Here is a 5,207-nt window from a genome sequence, read left to right as displayed (position 1 = left end):
GGCCGCCGGCTGCCGTGGCTTCCCATGTGCACCCAGCAGCAGGGCTGGAGGCTGGTTCCCCGCGACGCTCGGGCCGGGGAGGCCGAGTCACCTGCCTTCAGGGGTTCTGCAGGTTAAGGCTGCTGGTCTTCTGGGCTTGAAATCGAGACCAAGTGGTAGAATGTCTCAGACCCTAAAGTACAAGAGCGAGGTCAAGACTCGCCTAACCTTCTGCTTGAGGTTTGCTTTTACAGTCACAGAAGATCCTGGACCTCGTGGGACACGAGGGCTCAGCAAGTAGAAGCCAAGGTCCCCGCCTCCAGCCTCAAGGGGGCTGGAGACCTGCACTCAGGGAGGAGGGGGCTACCCGGAGGCACCTTCACAGCAGAAAGTCACAATCCCAGTGATCTGAAGAAAAGCTTTTTCAGGCTCCATGTATGAACTGCCCTGTGACTAGCCGGTGAACTTCAGCCAAGTCCACATCTTCTCCCCGTAACCCACTTTTTTAGCCAATAAAATCCTTCGTTCTCAAACTTTGGAGCCTAAAACCTATGCAACCTCATTTCTTAATCAGGCAGGTAGGTAAGAATTTGTCTCCTACCTCCTTGCAGCCTATTTGTAAATAAAGCTGATTTCTCAAATACCTGATGTCACAACTATTGCTTGCTAAAAAGCTAAAGGGCAGGTGGGGGGATGGGTGGCCTCTAGCAGTGAGGTGCTTGTAGCCCAGCGTCCTAGGCAAGAATCTCAAAGGCCCCAGCAAGGCTGCCTATCCAGTGAAAGGAATGTTTCCTAGGCCACGTTTCTGTTGTCTTGGCCAACAGAAGCCCAATAACAAGTCCCCAGAGGTCAACAGCATCAGCAGAGGCCGATCCAGCGCATGTAAATCCCGCTTAGCAGCGAAAGTGCTTCTCCCCCTCTAGGAGATGTCCCAAGATCTTCAGGCCACCGCTGGTGAGATAATATGGGGAAAGACAGATGGGAACCCATGTGCACAGTGATTAAAGAACTCAAGAAAGAGCGTAAGTAACCTTATTACAGAGCAATAAAACCACCGGATGCCACAGCCAATTAGTGCTGCCCTAGGCAAATGGTTGTTTTGATCTTTTCTAGACTCTAGCTGCTGGAGAAAGCAAGCTTGAATGTGACTGAGTGGGTCTTAAAAAGTTTTAGGTTCTAATTAAGAAGCGCTCATGAAACATAAGGCCGTCTTCAAGCTGGTGTCTTGCCAACACTTTAAGATGTTTTTGCTGTGTGTGACGAACACTATAAACAGTTGTTGGTATGGGGCCCAGGAAAAGGTCTCGGTTTATACAGAATTCCTTCTCTGGCTCCAGGATCACTCTGACTGTTTAGTCCTGCAGGCTGTGTGGCCCCCACCTCTGATCACCCAGGGCAACGGGGTTCTGTGGGAAGGGGTGGAGATGGTCAATCTGAGCAGAGCTGCCCATCGCCAGGGAGTAGCTGTGCTGTGCCAAGGAACACAGTCCCTCCCAGTGGGTGCCCCTTACATGAGGCGAGAGGGAGACTAAGCACTCTGGATTGCCTCACTCCCTCCCCCTCAGTCTGGCAACCTCCCCACCTCCAACTGAAACTGTGCCTTCAGGAGTTCTGCAACACTTCCCAAACTATGGCCTTTACCTGCTGCACCCATCAAGGTCACGTAGCACATAATTTCTATAAAAGCCCTTCCTGTTTCCCCAGTGAGTGAGCCTTTGAAAAGGGGGAGCTCAGGGCCCTGCTCTGCAGTTGGACTGCCAAGTTTTGAACCCTGGCCTTAGAGGTGTGACCACGAGCCAATTCCCGAGCCCCAGGGCCTCAGTGTCTCCCCCTCATAAGCAGGAAAATAGTGCCTACAGAGAGGGGCAGCTTCCTCAATTCAATATCAGCACTGTGAAATCCAATATGCCTTCACCTGTAAATGCTAGAGCAGTTTCTTCTACTATAAAATGGAGAGTAAAATGGGGCTACTTCAGGGGGGTATTAGCACAGTTAAGTTAATGCACTGTACAGGTAAAGAGCTTAGAAAGAGCCTGACACCGCATGTCCAGTGTCGGCTATTGTTATTAGTGAATTGTAGTTGTGTTCTCTATCCTCGGCTTTCATCGCAGCCACCGAGAGGTCCCTTGTTACATTAAACCCATCCTACTCAAAACTGAGCTCTCAGCCCCCAAACCTCCAAGCCCTAGCTTCCCCATTCAGCTGGGCCCTGACCATCCTACATCACCTGAAGCAGAGCATCATCTTGTCCTCGCCTCCTACTCCTTGCAATACCTTGCTTCCCCAGCCTCTGCACTCAGGCACTTTGGCATCCTGCCCCCACTCTCTGCCTTCCCGTACTTCTCAGGCTCAGAGCTCACTGGGGCCATTCTTTCCAATAAGCCTCCATGAGCCATTTGGCTCTGCACCCCGCCTCAAGTCCCATATACAACTATTCCCCTCTTCTTCCAGGAAGGCCTCCAAGACTCATTCAGGTTTTCTCACTTTAGGGCCTGACTCACACTTTTCCTGCGCATTATCTTGTGTGGTGATGGACTAGGGAGTCAAGCCAACCTATGTGACCTAGTCACATAGATCTGATCTTGGGTGAGTTACTTAATCTAATCCTCTTATGTTTTGGTTTCCTCAACTACAAAATGGGCATAATCCATATGAAACGGGATTTCTTGTGCCCACTTGTTTCAGACCCATCCCAGTAGTATGTTTCATTTGTATGCAGCATCTGTTTCAACAGTTATAAATGGAATCCTACCATTTGTATTGTTTGCAACTTGCAGTCACTTGCCAAAATTATACCTATATGATATACTGAGAGGTCTTTTGTCGATGCCTATAGATATCTTTTAGATTTTAAACTACTTCTTGATAATAAAACATTCATTGTGCACCAGGGACTATGTTAAACACATCTAATATGTTATTTATTTATTTTAAAGATTTATTTAGAACAGGGGTATAGGCCAGAGGTGTGGGTGGGTGAGAGGATTCACCAGAGACAGAGTGGGGAGCAGAACAGGCAGATGCACTTAAATACACTGCTGAGGGGAGCAGCAGGTGAGTCAGGAGAGGTCTGCTGCGCCATTTGGGTAGCTCCCTGGCCGGGGAACGAACTCATGCTGCAGTGGCTGGCAATTTCTTCATAGCACTGTGTCTTCATTAACCCCTGTGCCACCAAGGAGGCTCCCAATATGTTATTAATAGCTGCATGAAGCAGCTACTAGTAATATCCTCATTTTACAGATGAACAAACCAAGCCACAGGGAGGTTCCCAAGGTCACACAGTGAGTTCAAGAACAAAGACCCAAACCCAAGCAATCTACTATAAAGTCTTCCAACTTAACCACTACGTAGGTGTACTCAGTCATTCCTCATGTTTTGCTGAAGATTTTCACAAAGAAGTTAGCCCAAGGGAACTACACCACTACACACGATACCAGAACCTAAAATTTCCTTATCCTCTCCTTTTTCTCCAATGTCCATAATCCCACTCTAGCTATTCATCTGTCCTTCTTTTACTCCATCTCCTTCCCCCGCCCCCAGACACTGCCATTCCATCTGATTCTCTTTTCTCTCTCATCTCCTCCTGCATTCCGAACTGTTTCTTCATTGGGTAACCTGAGGTACCTCCTCATCAGTGAGCTTACTCCTTTTGTCAGCTGCTGTCTCCATCCCCCTCTAGCTCGCTGCTGATAAAACTCAACCATCTTCCATGGGCCCCAGCACCATGTCATGCAACATTCACTCACTAATCATGGATTGCGTAACATCTACTGCCATTGAGTTATTCCAGGTCCTGAGGTAAAAAGAGAGAGGGAGAGCCTGGAAGCAGGGAAGTGGAGTGCACCCAGAGGGCAGTAGCAGCAAATGAAGTCAGACAAACAAGTCAGGTAATTGATCAGGGTTTGACAAAAGCAACAAGATTTTAATCTTGGCTGTTAGGTTGAGAATGGATTCCAGACGGAAGGCAAAGAGTTTCTGGGGCAAAGAGTTTCTGGATTTTGGTCACCATTGGCATTTTGAGAAAGGAAAATTTGGGGGAGGGGGCAAAGATGGGAGGAGATTGTGGGCTGCGCATTGTAAGATATTTACCAGAACCCGTGGCCTCTAACTTGTAGATGCCAGTGACTTCCTCCTCTAAGTTGTGACATTAAAAATGTCTCCAGACATCGCCAAATGCCCCCCACCCCCCCAGGGACAAAACTGCCCCTAGTTCAAACCCCTGAGTTAGAGGCTGTTAGAATGACACAGGAGAGAGAAGGCAATGACTTGGAACGCCACCACAGGTATACTGGTGGTGGGGTTGTAGGATTCTGGATAAATTTTGAAAACTGTGCTGTCTCATCAAATGTGAGCTAAGAGCATGTGTGCACGTGTGTGTGTGTGTGTGTGTGTGTGTGTGTGTGTGTGTGTGTAGACTGAGTCTAAGATTTGGGGGCTTCACACCTGTCAGAAAACAGTTCTGTTTGCTGAGCTTGTAAAGAGTGTGGTGGAAGGAACTCTAGGAGAGGGAGATCAGGAGCCCAATTTGAAACGAAAAACTGAGCCAATGGAAAAACGATGGTTAGTAATGCTAGTTACTCTGCTGAGTTTCTTTGCCTAACTTGGTTATACTTTCGGCTGCCTATCACTTACGCTGCTTTTTGTGTTTCGTTTTTTTCTTTTAATCTTCGTCTTCATTAAATTTGCGTTCTTTCGGCTTTCCAATCCAACCTCGTCTGACAATCTCGTCTGGCCGACTGCGCGGGTGGCACCATTTCTGACCCCCGGTTCCCCCTCACCCCCAGTCCTCGCAACGGGATGGACACCCCCTCCCTCGGCTCCCTCCCGGCGCTTCCCCGACCTGGCTGCAGCATCCCCGACCTGGCTGCAGCATCCCCGACCAGGCTGCAGCCCGAGCGGCCACGCGAAAGTTGAAGTCACAGCCTGTTTCTACCAGGCCCAACCCCAAAGCGTACCATTGCCCGCACGTCTCCCTCGGGTCATCCACGAGCCCCGCGGCTGCTGGCTCTGAACACCAAGAATTTCACTTGCAAAGAGAAAGGGCGGCCTGGGGCACTGCCAGGAGCCGCGCGCGGCAGGCCGGGGCGGGACGCGGCGCCCCAGCGGAGCCCACGGCGCCGGGCACTCGCAGCGCGGGCGGCGCACCTTGCGGCCGTCACCACCGCGCGCCGGCCTCGCGCCGCCGCGCCCGTGACTTCATTTCCCAGGATGCGCCGGGGCGGGCCGGC

Source organism: Talpa europaea, assembly GCF_964194135.1.
Source record: "Talpa europaea genome assembly, chromosome: 10".
Lineage (NCBI taxonomy): Eukaryota > Metazoa > Chordata > Mammalia > Eulipotyphla > Talpidae > Talpa > Talpa europaea.
The sequence above is the reverse complement of the archived record's forward strand: the minus strand, read 5'-3'. Positions refer to the sequence as shown.